The sequence below is a fragment of the Scyliorhinus torazame genome, chromosome 18 (assembly GCF_047496885.1).
Source record: "Scyliorhinus torazame isolate Kashiwa2021f chromosome 18, sScyTor2.1, whole genome shotgun sequence".
NCBI lineage: Eukaryota > Metazoa > Chordata > Chondrichthyes > Carcharhiniformes > Scyliorhinidae > Scyliorhinus > Scyliorhinus torazame.
Window position 1 is genome coordinate 85,637,255 of NC_092724.1, and position 26,088 is coordinate 85,663,342.

At 59.9% G+C, this 26,088-nt stretch overlaps 1 protein-coding gene across 1 annotated transcript in view; it reads left to right on the top strand.

Moving 5' to 3' along the window:
• The window catches only part of LOC140395341 (pre-mRNA splicing regulator USH1G-like), a 355,446-nt gene extending 330,770 nt beyond the window's left edge, over nt 1–24,676 (top strand). Inside the window, exon 3 of the mRNA XM_072482981.1 lies at nt 23,881–24,676. The gene's annotated coding sequence lies outside the window, so the exon portion shown is untranslated. The remainder of the gene's footprint in view (nt 1–23,880) is intronic.
• The last annotated feature ends 1,412 nt before the right edge of the window (nt 24,677–26,088 follow it).

Below are 26,088 nucleotides of genomic sequence, written 5' to 3' on the forward strand. Positions count from 1 at the left end.
CACAGACACTGTCTGCACCCCTCACACAGACACTGTCTGCTCCCCTCCCACACAGACACTGTCTGCTCCCCACACACAGACACTGTCTGCTCCCCCCACACAGACACTGTCTGCACCCCTCACACAGACACTGTCTGCTCCGCTCCGACACAGACACTGTCTGCTCCCCTCCCACACAGACACTGTCTGCTCCCCTCCCACACAGACACTGTCTGCTCCCCTCCCACACAGACACTGCCTGCTCCCCTCCCACACAGACACTGTCTGCTCCCCACACACAGACACTGTCTGCTCCCCTCCCACACAGACACAGTCTGCTCCCCTCACACAGACACTGTCTGCCCTCCCACACAGACACAATCTGCTCCCCCTACACAGACACTGTCTGCACCCCTCCCACACAGACACTGTCTGCTCCCCCCACACAGACACTGTCTGCTCCCCCCACACAGACACTGTCTGCTCCCCCCACACAGACACTGTCTGCTCCCCCCACACAGACACTGTCTGCACCTCCCACACAGACACTGTCTGCTCCCCTCCCACACAGACACTGTCTGCTCCCCCCACACAGACACTGTCTGCTCCCCCCACACAGACACTGTCTGCTCCCCCCACACAGACACTGTCTGCACCTCCCACACAGACACTGTCTGCTCCCCTCCCACACAGACACTGTCTGCTCCCCTCCCACACAGACACTGTCTGCTCCCCTCACACCGACACAATCTGCTCCCCCCACACAGACACTGTCTGCTCCCCCCACACAGACACTGTCTGCTCCCCCCACACACAGACACTGTCTGCTCCTCACACACAGACACTGTCTACTCTCCCACACAGACACTGTCTGCTCTCCCACACAGACACTGTCTGCTCCTCCCACACAGACACTGTCTGCTCCTCCCACACAGACACTGTCTGCTCCCCCCACACACAGACACTGTCTGCTCCCCCCACACAGACACTGTCTGCTCCTCCCACACAGACACTGTCTGCTCCTCCCACACAGACACTGTCTGCTCCCCCCACACAGACACTGTCTGCTCCCCCACACAGACACTGTCTGCTCCCCCCACACAGACACTGTCTGCTCCCCCCACACAGACACTGTCTGCTCCCCCCACACAGACACTGTCTGCTCCCCCCACACAGACACTGTCTGCTCCTCTCACACAGACACTGTCTGCTCCTCCCACACAGACACTGTCTGCTCCTCCCACACAGACACTGTCTGCTCCCCCCACACAGACACTGTCTGCTCCTCTCACACAGACACTGTCTGCTCCCCCCACACAGACACTGTCTGCTCCTCTCACACAGACACTGTCTGCTCCTCCCACACAGACACTGTCTGCTCCTCCCACACAGACACTGTCTGCTCCCCCCACACAGACACTGTCTGCTCCTCTCACACAGACACTGTCTGCTCCCCCCACACAGACACTGTCTGCTCCTCTCACACAGACACTGTCTGCTCCTCCCACACAGACACTGTCTGCTCCTCTCACACAGACACTGTCTGCTCCCCCCACACAGACACTGTCTGCTCCTCCCACACAGACACTGTCTGCTCCTCCCACACAGACACTGTCTGCTCCCCCCACACACAGACACTGTCTGCTCCTCCCACACAGACACTGTCTGCTCCCCCCACACAGACACTGTCTGCTCCCCTCCCACACAGACACTGTCTGCTCCCCTCACACAGACACTGTCTGCTCCCCTCACACAGACACTGTCTGCTCCCCTCCCACACAGACACTGTCTGCTCCCCTCACACACAGACACTGTCTGCTCCCCCCACACAGACACTGTCTGCTCCCCTCACACAGACACTGTCTGCTCCGCCCACGCACAGACTCAGTCTGCTCCCCCCACACAGATACTGTCTGCACCCCCCACACAGACACTGTCTGCACCCCCCACACAGACACTGTCTGCACCCCCCACACAGACACTGTCTGATCCCCCCACACAGACACTGTCTGCTCCCCCACACAGACACTGTCTGCACCCCCCACACAGACACTGTCTGCACCCCCACACAGACACTGTCTGCTCCCCCACACAGACACTGTCTGCTCCCCTCCCACACAGACACTGTCTGCTCCCCTCCCACACAGACACTGTCTGCTCCCCACACACAGACACTCTCTGCTCCCCTCCCACACAGACACAGTCTGCTCCCCCCACACAGACACTGTCTGCACCCCCCACACAGACTCTGTCTGCTCCCCCCACACAGACACTGTCTGCTCCCCTCACACAGACACTGTCTGCTCCCCTCCCACACAGACACTGTCTGCTCCCCTCCCACACAGACACTGTCTGCTCCCCTCCCACACAGACACTGTCTGCTCCCCCCACACAGACACTGTCTGCTCCCCTCCCACACAGACACTGTCTGCTCCCCTCCCACACAGACACTGTCTGCTCCCCTCCCACACAGACACTGTCTGCTCCCCTCACACAGACACTGTCTGCCTCCCTCCCACACAGACACAGTCTGCTCCCCCCACACAGACACTGTCTCCTCCCCTCCCACACAGACACTGTCTGCTCCCCCCACACAGACACTGTCTGCACCCCTCACACAGACACTGTCTGCTCCCCTCCCACACAGACACTGTCTGCTCCGCCCACACAGACACTGTCTCCACCCCTCACACAGACACTGTCTGCTCCCCCCACACAGACTCTGTCTGCTCCCCCCACACAGACTCAGTCTGCTCCCCCCACACAGACTCAGTCTGCTCCCCCCACACAGACTCAGTCTGCTCCCCCCACACAGACACTGTCTACTCCCCCCACACAGACACTGTCTGCACCCCCCACACAGACACTGTCTGCTCCCCTCCCACACAGACACTGTCTGCTCCCCACACACAGACACTGTCTGCTCCCCCCACACAGACACTGTCTGCACCCCTCACACAGACACTGTCTGCTCCGCTCCGACACAGACACTGTCTGCTCCCCTCCCACACAGACACTGTCTGCTCCCCTCCCACACAGACACTGTCTGCTCCCCTCCCACACAGACACTGTCTGCTCCCCTCCCACACAGACACTGTCTGCTCCCCACACACAGACACTGTCTGCTCCCCTCCCACACAGACACAGTCTGCTCCCCTCACACAGACACTGTCTGCCCTCCCACACAGACACAATCTGCTCCCCCTACACAGACACTGTCTGCACCCCTCCCACACAGACACTGTCTGCTCCCCCCACACAGACACTGTCTGCTCCCCCCACACAGACACTGTCTGCTCCCCCCACACAGACACTGTCTGCACCTCCCACACAGACACTGTCTGCTCCACTCCCACACAGACACTGTCTGCTCCCCCCACACAGACACTGTCTGCTCCCCCCACACAGACACTGTCTGCTCCCCCCACACAGACACTGTCTGCACCTCCCACACAGACACTGTCTGCTCCCCTCCCACACAGACACTGTCTGCTCCCCTCCCACACAGACACTGTCTGCTCCCCTCACACCGACACAATCTGCTCCCCCCACACAGACACTGTCTGCTCCCCCCACACAGACACTGTCTGCTCCCCCCACACAGACACTGTCTGCTCCCCCCACACAGACACTGTCTGCTCCCCCCACACTGACACTGTCTGCTCCCCTCCCACACAGACACTGTCTGCTCCCCTCCCACACAGACACTGTCTGCTCCCCTCACACAGACACTGTCTGCTCCCCTCCCACACAGACACTGTCTGCTCCCCACACACACAGACACTGTCTGCTCCTCTCCCACACAGACACTGTCTGCACCCCCCACACAGACACTGTCTGCTCCCCCCAGACACAGGCACTGTCTGCTCCCCACACAGACACTGTCTGCTCCCCTCCCACACAGACACTATCTGCACCCCTCACACAGACACTGTCTGCTCCCCCCAGACACAGGCACTGTCTGCTCCCCACACAGACACTGTCTGCTCCCCTCACATACAGACACTGTCTGCTTCCCTCACACACAGACACTGTCTGCTCCTCACACACACAGACACTGTCTGCTCAATTCACACACAGACACTGTCTGCTCCCCCCACACAGACACTGTCTGCACCCCCACACAGACACTGTCTGCTCCCCCCACACAGACACTGTCTGCTCCCCGACATGGACACTGTCTGCACCCCCCACACAGACACTGTCTGCTCCCCGACATGGACACTGTCTGCACCCCCCACACACAGACACTGTCTGCTCCCCCCACACAGACACTGTCTGCTCCCCCCACACAGACACTTTCTGCTCCCCCCACACAGGCACTGTCTGCTCCCCCCACACAGGCACTGTCTGCTCCCCCCACACACACAGACACTGTCTGCACCCCTCCCCACACAGACACTGTCTGCTCCCCCCCCCCCACACACAGACACTGTCTCCTCCCCTCCCACACAGACATTGTCTGCACCCCTCACACAGACACTGTCTACACCCCCCACACAGACACTGTCTGCACCCCTCACACAGACACTGTCTGCTCCCCCCACACAGACACTGTCTGCTCCCCCCACACAGACACTGTCTGCTCCCCCACACAGACACTGTCTGCTCCCCCCACACAGACACTGTCTGCTCCCCTCCCACACAGACACTGTCTGCTCCCCCCACACAGACACTGTCTGCTCCTCCCACACAGACACTGTCTGCTCCCCTACCACACAGACACTGTCTGCTCCCCTCACACAGACACTGTCTGCTCCCCTCACACAGACACTGTCTGCTCCCCTCCCACACAGACACTGTCTGCTCCCCTCACACACAGACACTGTCTGCTCCCCCCACACAGACACTGTCTGCTCCCCTCACACAGACACTGTCTGCTCCGCCCACGCACAGACTCAGTCTGCTCCCCCCACACAGACACTGTCTGCACCCCCCACACAGACACTGTCTGCACCCCCCACACAGACACTGTCTGCACCCCCCACACAGACACTGTCTGCACCCCCCACACAGACACTGTCTGATCCCCCCACACAGACACTGTCTGCTCCCCCCACACAGACACTGTCTGCACCCCCCACACAGACACTGTCTGCACCCCCACACAGACACTGTCTGCTCCCCCACACAGACACTGTCTGCTCCCCTCCCACACAGACACTGTCTGCTCCCCTCCCACACAGACACTGTCTGCTCCCCACACACAGACACTCTCTGCTCCCCTCCCACACAGACACAGTCTGCTCCCCCCACACAGACACTGTCTGCACCCCCCACACAGACTCTGTCTGCTCCCCCCACACAGACACTGTCTGCTCCCCTCACACAGACACTGTCTGCTCCCCTCCCACACAGACACTGTCTGCTCCCCTCCCACACAGACACTGTCTGCTCCCCTCCCACACAGACACTGTCTGCTCCCCCCACACAGACACTGTCTGCTCCCCTCCCACACAGACACTGTCTGCTCCCCTCCCACACAGACACTGTCTGCTCCCCTCCCACACAGACACTGTCTGCTCCCCTCACACAGACACTGTCTGCCTCCCTCCCACACAGACACAGTCTGCTCCCCCCACACAGACACTGTCTCCTCCCCTCCCACACAGACACTGTCTGCTCCCCCCACACAGACACTGTCTGCACCCCTCACACAGACACTGTCTGCTCCCCTCCCACACAGACACTGTCTGCTCCGCCCACACAGACACTGTCTCCACCCCTCACACAGACACTGTCTGCTCCCCCCACACAGACTCTGTCTGCTCCCCCCACACAGACTCAGTCTGCTCCCCCCACACAGACTCAGTCTGCTCCCCCCACACAGACTCAGTCTGCTCCCCCCACACAGACTCAGTCTGCTCCCCCCACACAGACACTGTCTACTCCCCCCACACAGACACTGTCTGCACCCCTCACACAGACACTGTCTGCTCCCCTCCCACACAGACACTGTCTGCTCCCCACACACAGACACTGTCTGCTCCCCCCACACAGACACTGTCTGCACCCCTCACACAGACACTGTCTGCTCCGCTCCGACACAGACACTGTCTGCTCCCCTCCCACACAGACACTGTCTGCTCCCCTCCCACACAGACACTGTCTGCTCCCCTCCCACACAGACACTGTCTGCTCCCCTCCCACACAGACACTGTCTGCTCCCCACACACAGACACTGTCTGCTCCCCTCCCACACAGACACAGTCTGCTCCCCTCACACAGACACTGTCTGCCCTCCCACACAGACACAATCTGCTCCCCCTACACAGACACTGTCTGCACCCCTCCCACACAGACACTGTCTGCTCCCCCCACACAGACACTGTCTGCTCCCCCCACACAGACACTGTCTGCTCCCCCCACACAGACACTGTCTGCACCTCCCACACAGACACTGTCTGCTCCCCTCCCACACAGACACTGTCTGCTCCCCCCACACAGACACTGTCTGCTCCCCCCACACAGACACTGTCTGCTCCCCCCACACAGACACTGTCTGCACCTCCCACACAGACACTGTCTGCTCCCCTCCCACACAGACACTGTCTGCTCCCCTCCCACACAGACACTGTCTGCTCCCCTCACACCGACACAATCTGCTCCCCCCACACAGACACTGTCTGCTCCCCCCACACAGACACTGTCTGCTCCCCCCACACAGACACTGTCTGCTCCCCCCACACTGACACTGTCTGCTCCCCTCCCACACAGACACTGTCTGCTCCCCTCCCACACAGACACTGTCTGCTCCCCTCACACAGACACCGTCTGCTCCCCTCCCACACAGACACTGTCTGCTCCCCACACACACAGACACTGTCTGCTCCTCTCCCACACAGACACTGTCTGCACCCCCCACACAGACACTGTCTGCTCCCCCCAGACACAGGCACTGTCTGCTCCCCACACAGACACTGTCTGCTCCCCTCCCACACAGACACTGTCTGCACCCCTCACACAGACACTGTCTGCTCCCCCCAGACACAGGCACTGTCTGCTCCCCACACAGACACTGTCTGCTCCCCTCACATACAGACACTGTCTGCTTCCCTCACACACAGACACTGTCTGCTCCTCACACACACAGACACTGTCTGCTCAATTCACACACAGACACTGTCTGCTCCCCCCACACAGACACTGTCTGCACCCCCACACAGACACTGTCTGCTCCCCCCACACAGACACTGTCTGCTCCCCGACATGGACACTGTCTGCACCCCCCACACAGACACTGTCTGCTCCCCGACATGGACACTGTCTGCACCCCCCACACACAGACACTGTCTGCTCCCCCCACACAGACACTGTCTGCTCCCCCCACACAGACACTTTCTGCTCCCCCCACACAGACACTGTCTGCTCCCCCCACACAGGCACTGTCTGCTCCCCCCACACAGGCACTGTCTGCTCCCCCCACACAGGCACTGTCTGCTCCCCCCACACAGGCACTGTCTGCTCCCCCCACACAGGCACTGTCTGCTCCCCCCACACAGGCACTGTCTGCTCCCCCCACACAGGCACTGTCTGCTCCCCCCACACAGACACTGTCTGCTCCCCTCACACAGACACTGTCTGCTCCGCCCACGCACAGACTCAGTCTGCTCCCCCCACACAGACACTGTCTGCACCCCCCACACAGACACTGCCTGCACCCCCACACAGACACTGTCTGCACCCCCACACGGACACTGTCTGCTTCCCCCACACAGACGCTGTCTGCTTCCCCCACACAGAAACTGTCTGCTCCCCTCCCACACACAGACGCTGTCAGCTCCCCGACACGGACACTGTCTGCCTCCCTCACACAGACACTATCTGCTCCCCCCACTCAGACTCAGTCCGCTCCCCTCACACAGACACTGTCTGCGCCCACGCACAGACTCCGTCTGCTCCCCCCACACAGACACTGTCTGCACCCCCCACACAGACACTGTCTGCACCCCCCACACAGACACTGTCTGCTCCCCTCCCATACAGACAGTCTGCTCCCCTCACACCGACACAATCTGCTCCCCCCACACAGACACTGTCTGCTCCCCTCCCACACAGACACTGTCTGCTCCCCACACACACAGACACTGTCTGCTCCCCCCACACAGACACTGTCTCCTCCGCTCCCACACAGACACTGTGTGCTCCCCCCACACAGACACTGTCTCCTCCCCTCCCACACAGACACTGTCCACACCCCCCACGCACAGACACTGTCTGCTCCCCACGCACAGACACTGTCTGCTCCCCACGCACAGACACTGTCTGCTCCCCACACACAGACACTCTCTGCTCCCCTCCCACACAGACACAGTCTGCTCCCCCCACACAGACACTGTCTGCACCCCCCACACAGACTCTGTCTGCTCCCCCCACACAGACACTGTCTGCTCCCCTCACACAGACACTGTCTGCTCCCCTCCCACACAGACACTGTCTGCTCCCCTCCCACACAGACACTGTCTGCTCCCCTCCCACACAGACACTGTCTGCTCCCCCCACACAGACACTGTCTGCTCCCCTCCCACACAGACACTGTCTGCTCCCCTCCCACACAGACACTGTCTGCTCCCCTCCCACACAGACACTGTCTGCTCCCCTCACACAGACACTGTCTGCCTCCCTCCCACACAGACACAGTCTGCTCCCCCCACACAGACACTGTCTCCTCCCCTCCCACACCGACACTGTCTGCTCCCGCCACACAGACTCTGTCTGCTCCCCCCACACAGACTCAGTCTGCTCCCCCCACACAGACACTGTCTACTCCCCCCACACAGACACTGTCTGCACCCCTCACACAGACACTGTCTGCTCCCCTCCCACACAGACACTGTCTGCTCCCCACACACAGACACTGTCTGCTCCCCCCACACAGACACTGTCTGCACCCCTCACACAGACACTGTCTGCTCCGCTCCGACACAGACACTGTCTGCTCCCCTCCCACACAGACACTGTCTGCTCCCCTCCCACACAGACACTGTCTGCTCCCCTCCCACACAGACACTGCCTGCTCCCCTCCCACACAGACACTGTCTGCTCCCCACACACAGACACTGTCTGCTCCCCTCCCACACAGACACAGTCTGCTCCCCTCACACAGACACTGTCTGCCCTCCCACACAGACACAATCTGCTCCCCCTACACAGACACTGTCTGCACCCCTCCCACACAGACACTGTCTGCTCCCCCCACACAGACACTGTCTGCTCCCCCCACACAGACACTGTCTGCTCCCCCCACACAGACACTGTCTGCTCCCCCCACACAGACACTGTCTGCACCTCCCACACAGACACTGTCTGCTCCCCTCCCACACAGACACTGTCTGCTCCCCCCACACAGACACTGTCTGCTCCCCCCACACAGACACTGTCTGCTCCCCCCACACAGACACTGTCTGCACCTCCCACACAGACACTGTCTGCTCCCCTCCCACACAGACACTGTCTGCTCCCCTCCCACACAGACACTGTCTGCTCCCCTCACACCGACACAATCTGCTCCCCCCACACAGACACTGTCTGCTCCCCCCACACAGACACTGTCTGCTCCCCCCACACAGACACTGTCTGCTTCCCCCCACACTGACACTGTCTGCTCCCCTCCCACACAGACACTGTCTGCTCCCCTCCCACACAGACACTGTCTGCTCCCCTCACACAGACACTGTCTGCTCCCCTCCCACACAGACACTGTCTGCTCCCCACACACACAGACACTGTCTGCTCCTCTCCCACACAGACACTGTCTGCACCCCCCACACAGACACTGTCTGCTCCCCCCAGACACACAGGCACTGTCTGCTCCCCACACAGACACTGTCTGCTCCCCTCCCACACAGACACTGTCTGCACCCCTCACACAGACACTGTCTGCTCCCCCCAGACACAGGCACTGTCTGCTCCCCACACAGACACTGTCTGCTCCCCTCACATACAGACACTGTCTGCTTCCCTCACACACAGACACTGTCTGCTCCTCACACACACAGACACTGTCTGCTCAATTCACACACAGACACTGTCTGCTCCCCCCACACAGACACTGTCTGCACCCCCACACAGACACTGTCTGCTCCCCCCACACAGACACTGTCTGCTCCCCGACATGGACACTGTCTGCACCCCCCACACAGACACTGTCTGCTCCCCGACATGGACACTGTCTGCACCCCCCACACACAGACACTGTCTGCTCCCCCCACACAGACACTGTCTGCTCCCCCCACACAGACACTTTCTGCTCCCCCCACACAGGCACTGTCTGCTCCCCCCACACAGGCACTGTCTGCTCCCCCCACACACACAGACACTGTCTGCACCCCTCCCCACACAGACACTGTCTGCTCCCCCCCCCCCCACACACAGACACTGTCTCCTCCCCTCCCACACAGACACTGTCTGCACCCCTCACACAGACACTGTCTACACCCCCCACACAGACACTGTCTGCACCCCTCACACAGACACTGTCTGCTCCCCCCACACAGACACTGTCTGCTCCCCCCACACAGACACTGTCTGCTCCCCCACACAGACACTGTCTGCTCCCCCCACACAGACACTGTCTGCTCCCCCCACACAGACACTGTCTGCTCCTCCCACACAGACACTGTCTGCTCCCCTCCCACACAGACACTGTCTGCTCCCCTCACACAGACACTGTCTGCTCCCCTCACACAGACACTGTCTGCTCCCCTCCCACACAGACACTGTCTGCTCCCCTCACACACAGACACTGTCTGCTCCCCCCACACAGACACTGTCTGCTCCCCTCACACAGACACTGTCTGCTCCGCCCACGCACAGACTCAGTCTGCTCCCCCCACACAGATACTGTCTGCACCCCCCACACAGTCACTGTCTGCACCCCCCACACAGACACTGTCTGCACCCCCCACACAGACACTGTCTGCACCCCCCACACAGACACTGTCTGATCCCCCCACACAGACACTGTCTGCTCCCCCCACACAGACACTGTCTGCACCCCCCACACAGACACTGTCTGCACCCCCACACAGACACTGTCTGCTCCCCCACACAGACACTGTCTGCTCCCCTCCCACACAGACACTGTCTGCTCCCCTCCCACACAGACACTGTCTGCTCCCCACACACAGACACTCTCTGCTCCCCTCCCACACAGACACAGTCTGCTCCCCCCACACAGACACTGTCTGCACCCCCCACACAGACTCTGTCTGCTCCCCCCACACAGACACTGTCTGCTCCCCTCACACAGACACTGTCTGCTCCCCTCCCACACAGACACTGTCTGCTCCCCTCCCACACAGACACTGTCTGCTCCCCTCCCACACAGACACTGTCTGCTCCCCCCACACAGACACTGTCTGCTCCCCTCCCACACAGACACTGTCTGCTCCCCTCCCACACAGACACTGTCTGCTCCCCTCCCACACAGACACTGTCTGCTCCCCTCACACAGACACTGTCTGCCTCCCTCCCACACAGACACAGTCTGCTCCCCCCACACAGACACTGTCTCCTCCCCTCCCACACAGACACTGTCTGCTCCCCCCACACAGACACTGTCTGCACCCCTCACACAGACACTGTCTGCTCCCCTCCCACACAGACACTGTCTGCTCCGCCCACACAGACACTGTCTCCACCCCTCACACAGACACTGTCTGCTCCCCCCACACAGACTCTGTCTGCTCCCCCCACACAGACTCAGTCTGCTCCCCCCACACAGACTCAGTCTGCTCCCCCCACACAGACTCAGTCTGCTCCCCCCACACAGACACTGTCTACTCCCCCCACACAGACACTGTCTACTCCCCCCACACAGACACTGTCTGCACCCCTCACACAGACACTGTCTGCTACCCTCCCACACAGACACTGTCTGCTCCCCACACACAGACACTGTCTGCTCCCCCCACACAGACACTGTCTGCACCCCTCACACAGACACTGTCTGCTCCGCTCCGACACAGACACTGTCTGCTCCCCTCCCACACAGACACTGTCTGCTCCCCTCCCACACAGACACTGTCTGCTCCCCTCCCACACAGACACTGTCTGCTCCCCTCCCACACAGACACTGTCTGCTCCCCACACACAGACACTGTCTGCTCCCCTCCCACACAGACACAGTCTGCTCCCCTCACACAGACACTGTCTGCCCTCCCACACAGACACAATCTGCTCCCCCTACACAGACACTGTCTGCACCCCTCCCACACAGACACTGTCTGCTCCCCCCACACAGACACTGTCTGCTCCCCCCACACAGACACTGTCTGCTCCCCCCACACAGACACTGTCTGCACCTCCCACACAGACACTGTCTGCTCCCCTCCCACACAGACACTGTCTGCTCCCCCCACACAGACACTGTCTGCTCCCCCCACACAGACACTGTCTGCTCCCCCCACACAGACACTGTCTGCACCTCCCACACAGACACTGTCTGCTCCCCTCCCACACAGACACAATCTGCTCCCCCCACACAGACACTGTCTGCTCCCCCCACACAGACACTGTCTGCTCCCCCCACACAGACACTGTCTGCTCCCCCCACACTGACACTGTCTGCTCCCCTCCCACACAGACACTGTCTGCTCCCCTCCCACACAGACACTGTCTGCTCCCCTCCCACACAGACACTGTCTGCTCCCCTCACACAGACACTGTCTGCTCCCCTCCCACACAGACACTGTCTGCTCCCCACACACACAGACACTGTCTGCTCCTCTCCCACACAGACACTGTCTGCACCCCCCACACAGACACTGTCTGCTCCCCCCAGACACAGGCACTGTCTGCTCCCCACACAGACACTGTCTGCTCCCCTCCCACACAGACACTGTCTGCACCCCTCACACAGACACTGTCTGCTCCCCCCAGACACAGGCACTGTCTGCTCCCCACACAGACACTGTCTGCTCCCCTCACATACAGACACTGTCTGCTTCCCTCACACAGACACTGTCTGCTCCTCACACACACAGACACTGTCTGCTCAATTCACACACAGACACTGTCTGCTCCCCCCACACAGACACTGTCTGCACCCCCACACAGACACTGTCTGCTCCCCCCACACAGACACTGTCTGCTCCCCGACATGGACACTGTCTGCACCCCCCACACAGACACTGTCTGCTCCCCGACATGGACACTGTCTGCACCCCCCACACACAGACACTGTCTGCTCCCCCCACACAGACACTGTCTGCTCCCCCCACACAGACACTTTCTGCTCCCCCCACACAGACACTGTCTGCTCCCCCCACACAGGCACTGTCTGCTCCCCCCACACAGGCACTGTCTGCTCCCCCCACACAGGCACTGTCTGCTCCCCCCACACAGGCACTGTCTGCTCCCCCCACACAGGCACTGTCTGCTCCCCCCACACAGGCACTGTCTGCTCCCCCCACACAGACACTGTCTGCTCCCCTCACACAGACACTGTCTGCTCCGCCCACGCACAGACTCAGTCTGCTCCCCCCACACAGACACTGTCTGCACCCCCCACACAGACACTGCCTGCACCCCCACACAGACACTGTCTGCACCCCCACACGGACACTGTCTGCTTCCCCCACACAGACGCTGTCTGCTTCCCCCACACAGAAACTGTCTGCTCCCCTCCCACACACAGACGCTGTCAGCTCCCCGACACGGACACTGTCTGCTTCCCTCACACAGACACTATCTGCTCCCCCCACTCAGACTCAGTCCGCTCCCCTCACACAGACACTGTCTGCGCCCACGCACAGACTCCGTCTGCTCCCCCCACACAGACACTGTCTGCACCCCCCACACAGACACTGTCTGCACCCCCCACACAGACACTGTCTGCTCCCCTCCCATACAGACAGTCTGCTCCCCTCACACCGACACAATCTGCTCCCCCCACACAGACACTGTCTGCTCCCCTCCCACACAGACACTGTCTGCTCCCCACACACACAGACACTGTCTGCTCCCCCCACACAGACACTGTCTCCTCCGCTCCCACACAGACACTGTGTGCTCCCCCCACACAGACACTGTCTCCTCCCCTCCCACACAGACACTGTCCACACCCCCCACGCACAGACACTGTCTGCTCCCCACGCACAGACACTGTCTGCTCCCCACGCACAGACACTGTCTGCTCCCCACGCACAGACACTGTCTGCTCCCCACGCACAGACACTGTCTGCTCCCCACGCACAGACACTGTCTGCTCCCCCCACACAGACACTGTCTGCTCTCCTCCCACACACAGACACTGTCTGCTCTCCTCCCACACACAGACACTGTCTGCTCCCCTCACACAGACACTGTCTGCTCCCCTCACACACAGACACTGTCTCCTCCCCTCCCACACAGACACTGTCTACACACCCCACGCACAGACACTGTCTGCTCCCCCCACACAGACACTGTCTGCTCCCCCCACACAGACACTGTCTGCTCCCCTCCCACACAGACACTGTCTGCTCCCCTCCCACACAGACACTGTCTGCTCCCCTCCCACACAGATACTGTCTGCTCCCATCACACAGACACGGTCTGCTCCCCTCACACACACACACTATCTGCTCCCCTCACACACAGACACTGTCTGCTCCCCCCACACACAGACACTGTCTGCACCCCCCACACAGACACTGTCTGCTCCCCCCACACACAGACACTGTCTGCACCCCCCACACAGACACTGTCTGCTCCCCCCCCAGACACAGACACTGTCTGCTCCCCTCCCACACACCGACACTGTCTGCTCCCTCCACACAGACACTGTCTACACCCCCCACACACAGACACTGTCTGCTCCCCTCACACAGACACTATCTACACCCCCCACACACAGACACTGTCTGCTCCCCTCACACAGACACTATCTACACCCCCCCCACACAGACACTGTCTGCTCCCCCCAGACACAGGCACTGTCTGCTCCCCACACAGACACTGTCTGCTCCCCTCCCACACAGACACTGTCTGCACCCCTCACACAGACACTGTCTGCTCCCCCCAGACACAGGCACTGTCTGCTCCCCACACAGACACTGTCTGCTCCCCTCACATACAGACACTGTCTGCTTCCCTCACACACAGACACTGTCTGCTCCTCACACACACAGACACTGTCTGCTCAATTCACACACAGACACTGTCTGCTCCCCCCACACAGACACTGTCTGCACCCCCACACAGACACTGTCTGCTCCCCCCACACAGACACTGTCTGCTCCCCGACATGGACACTGTCTGCACCCCCCACACAGACACTGTCTGCTCCCCGACATGGACACTGTCTGCACCCCCCACACACAGACACTGTCTGCTCCCCCCACACAGACACTTTCTGCTCCCCCCACACAGACACTGTCTGCTCCCCCCACACAGGCACTGTCTGCTCCCCCCACACAGGCACTGTCTGCTCCCCCCACACAGGCACTGTCTGCTCCCCCCACACAGGCACTGTCTGCTCCCCCCACACAGGCACTGTCTGCTCCCCCCACACAGGCACTGTCTGCTCCCCCCACACAGGCACTGTCTGCTCCCCCCACACAGACACTGTCTGCTCCCCTCACACAGACACTGTCTGCTCCGCCCACGCACAGACTCAGTCTGCTCCCCCCACACAGACACTGTCTGCACCCCCCACACAGACACTGCCTGCACCCCCACACAGACACTGTCTGCACCCCCACACGGACACTGTCTGCTTCCCCCACACAGACGCTGTCTGCTTCCCCCACACAGAAACTGTCTGCTCCCCTCCCACACACAGACGCTGTCAGCTCCCCGACACGGACACTGTCTGCCTCCCTCACACAGACACTATCTGCTCCCCCCACTCAGACTCAGTCCGCTCCCCTCACACAGACACTGTCTGCGCCCACGCACAGACTCCGTCTGCTCCCCCCACACAGACACTGTCTGCACCCCCCACACAGACACTGTCTGCACCCCCCACACAGACACTGTCTGCTCCCCTCCCATACAGACAGTCTGCTCCCCTCACACCGACACAATCTGCTCCCCCCACACAGACACTGTCTGCTCCCCTCCCACACAGACACTGTCTGCTCCCCACACACACAGACACTGTCTGCTCCCCCCACACAGACACTGTCTCCTCCGCTCCCACACAGACACTGTGTGCTCCCCCCACACAGACACTGTCTCCTCCCCTCCCACACAGACACTGTCCACACCCCCCACGCACAGACACTGTCTGCTCCCCACGCACAGACACTGTCTGCTCCCCACGCACAGACACTGTCTGCTCCCCACACACAGACACTCTCTGCTCCCCTCCCACACAGACACAGTCTGCTCCCCCCACACAGACACTGTCTGCACCCCCCACACAGACTCTGTCTGCTCCCCCCACACAGACACTGTCTGCTCCCCTCACACAGACACTGTCTGCTCCCCTCCCACACAGACACTGTCTGCTCCCCTCCCACACAGACACTGTCTGCTCCCCTCCCACACAGACACTGTCTGCTCCCCCCACACAGACACTGTCTGCTCCCCTCCCACACAGACACTGTCTGCTCCCCTCCCACACAGACACTGTCTGCTCCCCTCCCACACAGACACTGTCTGCTCCCCTCACACAGACACTGTCTGCCTCCCTCCCACACAGACACAGTCTGCTCCCCCCACACAGACACTGTCTCCTCCCCTCCCACACCGACACTGTCTGCTCCCCCCACACAGACACTGTCTGCACCCCTCACACAGACACTGTCTGCTCCCCTCCCACACAGACACTGTCTGCTCCGCCCACACAGACTCTGTCTGCTCCCCCCACACAGACTCAGTCTGCTCCCCCCACACAGACACTGTCTACTCCCCCCACACAGACACTGTCTGCACCCCTCACACAGACACTGTCTGCTCCCCTCCCACACAGACACTGTCTGCTCCCCACACACAGACACTGTCTGCTCCCCCCACACAGACACTGTCTGCACCCCTCACACAGACACTGTCTGCTCCGCTCCGACACAGACACTGTCTGCTCCCCTCCCACACAGACACTGTCTGCTCCCCTCCCACACAGACACTGTCTGCTCCCCTCCCACACAGACACTGCCTGCTCCCCTCCCACACAGACACTGTCTGCTCCCCACACACAGACACTGTCTGCTCCCCTCCCACACAGACACAGTCTGCTCCCCTCACACAGACACTGTCTGCCCTCCCACACAGACACAATCTGCTCCCCCTACACAGACACTGTCTGCACCCCTCCCACACAGACACTGTCTGCTCCCCCCACACAGACACTGTCTGCTCCCCCCACACAGACACTGTCTGCTCCCCCCACACAGACACTGTCTGCTCCCCCCACACAGACACTGTCTGCACCTCCCACACAGACACTGTCTGCTCCCCTCCCACACAGACACTGTCTGCTCCCCCCACACAGACACTGTCTGCTCCCCCCACACAGACACTGTCTGCTCCCCCCACACAGACACTGTCTGCACCTCCCACACAGACACTGTCTGCTCCCCTCCCACACAGACACTGTCTGCTCCCCTCCCACACAGACACTGTCTGCTCCCCTCACACCGACACAATCTGCTCCCCCCACACAGACACTGTCTGCTCCCCCCACACAGACACTGTCTGCTCCCCCCACACAGACACTGTCTGCTCCCCCCACACAGACACTGTCTGCTTCCCCCCACACTGACACTGTCTGCTCCCCTCCCACACAGACACTGTCTGCTCCCCTCCCACACAGACACTGTCTGCTCCCCTCACACAGACACTGTCTGCTCCCCTCCCACACAGACACTGTCTGCTCCCCACACACACAGACACTGTCTGCTCCTCTCCCACACAGACACTGTCTGCACCCCCCACACAGACACTGTCTGCTCCCCCCAGACACAGGCACTGTCTGCTCCCCACACAGACACTGTCTGCTCCCCTCCCACACAGACACTGTCTGCACCCCTCACACAGACACTGTCTGCTCCCCCCAGACACAGGCACTGTCTGCTCCCCACACAGACACTGTCTGCTCCCCTCACATACAGACACTGTCTGCTTCCCTCACACACAGACACTGTCTGCTCCTCACACACACAGACACTGTCTGCTCAATTCACACACAGACACTGTCTGCTCCCCCCACACAGACACTGTCTGCACCCCCACACAGACACTGTCTGCTCCCCCCACACAGACACTGTCTGCTCCCCGACATGGACACTGTCTGCACCCCCCACACAGACACTGTCTGCTCCCCGACATGGACACTGTCTGCACCCCCCACACACAGACACTGTCTGCTCCCCCCACACAGACACTGTCTGCTCCCCCCACACAGACACTTTCTGCTCCCCCCACACAGGCACTGTCTGCTCCCCCCACACAGGCACTGTCTGCTCCCCCCACACACACAGACACTGTCTGCACCCCTCCCCACACAGACACTGTCTGCTCCCCCCCCCCCCACACACAGACACTGTCTCCTCCCCTCCCACACAGACACTGTCTGCACCCCTCACACAGACACTGTCTACACCCCCCACACAGACACTGTCTGCACCCCTCACACAGACACTGTCTGCTCCCCCCACACAGACACTGTCTGCTCCCCCCACACAGACACTGTCTGCTCCCCCACACAGACACTGTCTGCTCCCCCCACACAGACACTGTCTGCTCCCCCCACACAGACACTGTCTGCTCCTCCCACACAGACACTGTCTGCTCCCCTCCCACACAGACACTGTCTGCTCCCCTCACACAGACACTGTCTGCTCCCCTCACACAGACACTGTCTGCTCCCCTCCCACACAGACACTGTCTGCTCCCCTCACACACAGACACTGTCTGCTCCCCCCACACAGACACTGTCTGCTCCCCTCACACAGACACTGTCTGCTCCGCCCACGCACAGACTCAGTCTGCTCCCCCCACACAGATACTGTCTGCACCCCCCACACAGACACTGTCTGCACCCCCCACACAGACACTGTCTGCACCCCCCACACAGACACTGTCTGCACCCCCCACACAGACACTGTCTGATCCCCCCACACAGACACTGTCTGCTCCCCCCACACAGACACTGTCTGCACCCCCCACACAGACACTGTCTGCACCCCCACACAGACACTGTCTGCTCCCCCACACAGACACTGTCTGCTCCCCTCCCACACAGACACTGTCTGCTCCCCTCCCACACAGACACTGTCTGCTCCCCACACACAGACACTCTCTGCTCCCCTCCCACACAGACACAGTCTGCTCCCCCCACACAGACACTGTCTGCACCCCCCACACAGACTCTGTCTGCTCCCCCCACACAGACACTGTCTGCTCCCCTCACACAGACACTGTCTGCTCCCCTCCCACACAGACACTGTCTGCTCCCCTCCCACACAGACACTGTCTGCTCCCCTCCCACACAGACACTGTCTGCTCCCCCCACACAGACACTGTCTGCTCCCCTCCCACACAGACACTGTCTGCTCCCCTCCCACACAGACACTGTCTGCTCCCCTCCCACACAGACACTGTCTGCTCCCCTCACACAGACACTGTCTGCCTCCCTCCCACACAGACACAGTCTGCTCCCCCCACACAGACACTGTCTCCTCCCCTCCCACACAGACACTGTCTGCTCCCCCCACACAGACACTGTCTGCACCCCTCACACAGACACTGTCTGCTCCCCTCCCACACAGACACTGTCTGCTCCGCCCACACAGACACTGTCTCCACCCCTCACACAGACACTGTCTGCTCCCCCCACACAGACTCTGTCTGCTCCCCCCACACAGACTCAGTCTGCTCCCCCCACACAGACTCAGTCTGCTCCCCCCACACAGACTCAGTCTGCTCCCCCCACACAGACACTGTCTACTCCCCCCACACAGACACTGTCTACTCCCCCCACACAGACACTGTCTGCACCCCTCACACAGACACTGTCTGCTCCCCTCCCACACAGACACTGTCTGCTCCCCACACACAGACACTGTCTGCTCCCCCCACACAGACACTGTCTGCACCCCTCACACAGACACTGTCTGCTCCGCTCCGACACAGACACTGTCTGCTCCCCTCCCACACAGACACTGTCTGCTCCCCTCCCACACAGACACTGTCTGCTCCCCTCCCACACAGACACTGTCTGCTCCCCTCCCACACAGACACTGTCTGCTCCCCACACACAGACACTGTCTGCTCCCCTCCCACACAGACACAGTCTGCTCCCCTCACACAGACACTGTCTGCCCTCCCACACAGACACAATCTGCTCCCCCTACACAGACACTGTCTGCACCCCTCCCACACAGACACTGTCTGCTCCCCCCACACAGACACTGTCTGCTCCCCCCACACAGACACTGTCTGCTCCCCCCACACAGACACTGTCTGCACCTCCCACACAGACACTGTCTGCTCCCCTCCCACACAGACACTGTCTGCTCCCCCCACACAGACACTGTCTGCTCCCCCCACACAGACACTGTCTGCTCCCCCCACACAGACACTGTCTGCACCTCCCACACAGACACTGTCTGCTCCCCTCCCACACAGACACAATCTGCTCCCCCCACACAGACACTGTCTGCTCCCCCCACACAGACACTGTCTGCTCCCCCCACACAGACACTGTCTGCTCCCCCCACACTGACACTGTCTGCTCCCCTCCCACACAGACACTGTCTGCTCCCCTCCCACACAGACACTGTCTGCTCCCCTCCCACACAGACACTGTCTGCTCCCCTCACACAGACACTGTCTGCTCCCCTCCCACACAGACACTGTCTGCTCCCCACACACACCGACACTGTCTGCTCCTCTCCCACACAGACACTGTCTGCACCCCCCACACAGACACTGTCTGCTCCCCCCAGACACAGGCACTGTCTGCTCCCCACACAGACACTGTCTGCTCCCCTCCCACACAGACACTGTCTGCACCCCTCACACAGACACTGTCTGCTCCCCCCAGACACAGGCACTGTCTGCTCCCCACACAGACACTGTCTGCTCCCCTCACATACAGACACTGTCTGCTTCCCTCACACACAGACACTGTCTGCTCCTCACACACACAGACACTGTCTGCTCAATTCACACACAGACACTGTCTGCTCCCCCCACACAGACACTGTCTGCACCCCCACACAGACACTGTCTGCTCCCCCCACACAGACACTGTCTGCTCCCCGACATGGACACTGTCTGCACCCCCCACACAGACACTGTCTGCTCCCCGACATGGACACTGTCTGCACCCCCCACACACAGACACTGTCTGCTCCCCCCACACAGACACTGTCTGCTCCCCCCACACAGACACTTTCTGCTCCCCCCACACAGACACTGTCTGCTCCCCCCACACAGGCACTGTCTGCTCCCCCCACACAGGCACTGTCTGCTCCCCCCACACAGGCACTGTCTGCTCCCCCCACACAGGCACTGTCTGCTCCCCCCACACAGGCACTGTCTGCTCCCCCCACACAGGCACTGTCTGCTCCCCCCACACAGACACTGTCTGCTCCCCTCACACAGACACTGTCTGCTCCGCCCACGCACAGACTCAGTCTGCTCCCCCCACACAGACACTGTCTGCACCCCCCACACAGACACTGCCTGCACCCCCACACAGACACTGTCTGCACCCCCACACGGACACTGTCTGCTTCCCCCACACAGACGCTGTCTGCTTCCCCCACACAGAAACTGTCTGCTCCCCTCCCACACACAGACGCTGTCAGCTCCCCGACACGGACACTGTCTGCTTCCCTCACACAGACACTATCTGCTCCCCCCACTCAGACTCAGTCCGCTCCCCTCACACAGACACTGTCTGCGCCCACGCACAGACTCCGTCTGCTCCCCCCACACAGACACTGTCTGCACCCCCCACACAGACACTGTCTGCACCCCCCACACAGACACTGTCTGCTCCCCTCCCATACAGACAGTCTGCTCCCCTCACACCGACACAATCTGCTCCCCCCACACAGACACTGTCTGCTCCCCTCCCACACAGACACTGTCTGCTCCCCACACACACAGACACTGTCTGCTCCCCCCACACAGACACTGTCTCCTCCGCTCCCACACAGACACTGTGTGCTCCCCCCACACAGACACTGTCTCCTCCCCTCCCACACAGACACTGTCCACACCCCCCACGCACAGACACTGTCTGCTCCCCACGCACAGACACTGTCTGCTCCCCACGCACAGACACTGTCTGCTCCCCACGCACAGACACTGTCTGCTCCCCACGCACAGACACTGTCTGCTCCCCACGCACAGACACTGTCTGCTCCCCCCACACAGACACTGTCTGCTCTCCTCCCACACACAGACACTGTCTGCTCCCCTCACACAGACACTGTCTGCTCCCCTCACACACAGACACTGTCTGCTCCCCTCCCACGCAGACACTGTCTCCTCCCCTCCCACACAGACACTGTCTACACACCCCACGCACAGACACTGTCTGCTCCCCCCACACAGACACTGTCTGCTCCCCCCACACAGACACTGTCTGCTCCCCTCCCACACAGACACTGTCTGCTCCCCTCCCACACAGACACTGTCTGCTCCCCTCCCACACAGATACTGTCTGCTCCCATCACACAGACACGGTCTGCTCCCCTCACACACACACACTATCTGCTCCCCTCACACACAGACACTGTCTGCTCCCCCCACACACAGACACTGTCTGCACCCCCCACACAGACACTGTCTGCTCCCCCCACACACAGACACTGTCTGCACCCCCCACACAGACACTGTCTGCTCCCCCCCCAGACACAGACACTGTCTGCTCCCCTCCCACACACCGACACTGTCTGCTCCCTCCACACAGACACTGTCTACACCCCCCACACACAGACACTGTCTGCTCCCCTCACACAGACACTATCTACACCCCCCACACACAGACACTGTCTGCTCCCCTCACACAGACACTATCTACACCCCCCCCACACAGACACTGTCTGCTCCCCTCACACACAGACACTGTCTGCTCCCCTCACACAGACACTAACTCTGTGCTCTACGGACTGTTTCCAGGGATACACACCGAGACAAACATCAACTGCTGCTGGAAGGTCATCAACTCGGTGAAAGACGCTCTTTGGTCTGCCCGAAACTTGCTGATCTTCCAGTGCAAATGATTGTCCTCGACCGAGTGTTGCAGACTGGCACATTCCAAGGTCCAGGACTACGTGCTGAGGGCGCACTCAAGCTTGGGGCAGCTGCCGCCAAGGCGCAATGGGAAAGACCACTGTGTAAGGTTTTTCCAGCCAATGTACACCGAGGGGCGGGTAACAGTGTAAAAAACCCCCTCGGTCTGGGCCACCAACACTCCAATGTACAAAAACAAACATGACAATGTAAATATTTAAGAAGGAATTGTAACGTAAAGAGTGATATATGTATAATATTATCAAAATTGAATGGAAGAAAGTCAAGGGAATGTGTAACTCTGATGGAAATGTAGTCAAGACAATTCATAATGTTCTGTAATGTTTATGATAGATTTTATGAATAAAGTATATTTTTTGAATTTAAAAAAAAATAAAAATTTGTGGGGTCTCCAAGGGGATTGGAGGCCCTTAGCTGCATGGCATTTGGACAGGGTGATGCCCTGGCACTGCTGGTGCCACCTGCGCACACTGCCAGTGCCAGCCTGGCACCTTGCCAGTGCCACCTGGGTGCCATCCTAGTACTGCCAAGGTGCTTGTGTGTGCACGATTGGGCCGGTGTTAAAGGGTGCAGGGGTGGGGCGAGGGGGTCTGGGGGACCCACCTCCCATGTTGCATTCCGGCTGAGGGGAGGTCTGGGATTTTATTTGTGGGCCAGTGGCACTAATTTATATATTAATTTTGGTTTGTTTGTCACATTTAGATAATATTCAGGAGATGCTTCCTATTCGCTGCCTGAGACATATTGCCAGAAAAATCCACCCTTCACACTCTGAAGTCTACAACCATCGCCTCACCCAGACCTCATCCATTGGAATGTAATTCATATCAAGCAGATCGGGATTTCTGTGTCAGCAGGAGGTTTGTCAATGTGACGCCCACCCTGGTGAGCCGTGATCTGGGGGTTTCCCGGCCTGAGAACAATGAGCAGGGTCAGGATGAGAAACCACCTGCACCACAAGCTCTCCCTGATTGACAAGCTCGCCCTGGGGGAGCTGATTGCCAAGGCTGCAGCTCAAAGTGTTACTCCTGATTCACATCACATCCCTTCTCTTTGGCACGTCATGTTTCCTTGAGACATGTCCCGCCAACCCTCCCGCCGCACCTCGACCACAAGCAGCCTGACCCTTTCCCACCTAGCTGAACACCCTGCCTCCCTCTTAGCCTGTACATTCCAGACACCCACCTTCTCTGTTGCTTCAAAGCAGTCACTCAGTCCATGCGGCCTGAGAAGACAAGGGGCTGGATACTCCGATTTCCTGGCCCCGGCGTGGGAACGGTGGCATTTTACGACTGAAAATTTGGCGCAAAAAGGCCACCGATGCTCCGTTTGGCTGGGGCCTAGCAGGAAGGCAGCATAGAGCTCACGGCTCGAGCTGCCGATACGGCCCGGAGAATTGCTGGGTCCGTGGCCGTGCATGTGTACGGCAGCGGCCTTGCCGTGCAACATGGCGCCGACCGCGCGCGGACCCGGCCTGCAAAATAGTGCCCCCCCCCCCCCTTTGGCTGGCTCGCAAGCCCCGGACCAACCCACAACAGTGCCCCCTGACAAAGTCCCCCCTGCCTGCGGATTGGCCTCCCCTGACTGTGGCAGCGCTGGACTGAGTCTGCAGCCGCCACGCCGAGTTCCCGACAGGTAAGACCATGAGAGACCCACGCTGTGGGAACTCAGCCGGTTGGGGTGGAGCATTGGGGGTGGGCCTCAGGCAACGTCCTGAGGCCGTGGATATGGCGTGCGGCCAAGTCTGCGAGTACGCCGCTTTGGGGGGAGCGGAGCACCGCGAAGTGGCGCCGCCCACGATTTCGTCGGAAACAGATATTCTCCGTCCGACGACAGGAGAATCCCACCCAAGAAGCCTGCAATCCAGGTGGCTGCTGTTTCCCCCTGATTCTGAGGGAGTTTGACTCCAGTTACCCTGGTTGGGCCTAATGGCCTGTTTCCATGTGCAGGATCCATGTAGCTCTGCCCCATGTGCCTTTGGGGCTGGTTTAGCACAGGGCTAAATCGCTGGCTTTGAAAGCAGACCAAGGCAGGCCAGCAGCAAGGTTCAATTCCCGTACCAGCCTCCCCGAGCAGGCGCCGGAATGTGGCGACTAGGGGCTTTTCACAGTAACTTCATTTGAAGCCTACTTGTGACAATAAGCGATTTTCATTTCATTTCATTTCCTGGGCAGGTTGCACAGCCATGGTGGGTGTCTATGGCCCTGGTCGCCTCTGAGTCCCATTTCTATATGTAACACTTGGTGATGGAGAGCACACATTGTCAGGCTCTCTCATCTGTACAGAACAGTATTCTCCGTGTCTTCCAGAGAAATGCAACATGTGCTGGTGCAAATTACCAACAACAAAACCAAATGACTTGTTTCTTCTGAGTTGGTGATTTCAAATGGTCTGCAGTGAGGAGGTTTAATGACAGGCTCCCTTCTTGTGAAATCTTCATAGAGGAGGTTTGATTTCTGATTGGAAAAATTATTTGACCTTCAACAGAACCGGTTATTGACCACCATAAGACCATAAGACAAAGGAGCAGAATTAGGCCACTTGGCCCATCGAGTCTGCTCCGCCATGCAATCATGGCTGATACTTTTCTCATCCCCATTCTCCTGCCGTCTCCCCATAAACCCTGATCCCATTATTAATCAAGACAACAGTACAAAGAGCTTCCTGTTCTGATTCTGATTGTCAACAATACTCAAAACAAGCTCGCTAACAGCAAGGGGCACTCAACTGGAGTTAGTACTGAGGCCAATTCTGATGCTGTAAAGGGAGCTTTACTCTGTTTCTAACCCCAAGCTGTACCTGTCCTGTGATGTTCAATGGGGACAGTGTAGAGGGAGCTTTACTCTGCATCTAACAAAGTGCTGTACCTTTCCTGTAATGTTCAATGGGGACAGTGTGGAGGGAGCCAGT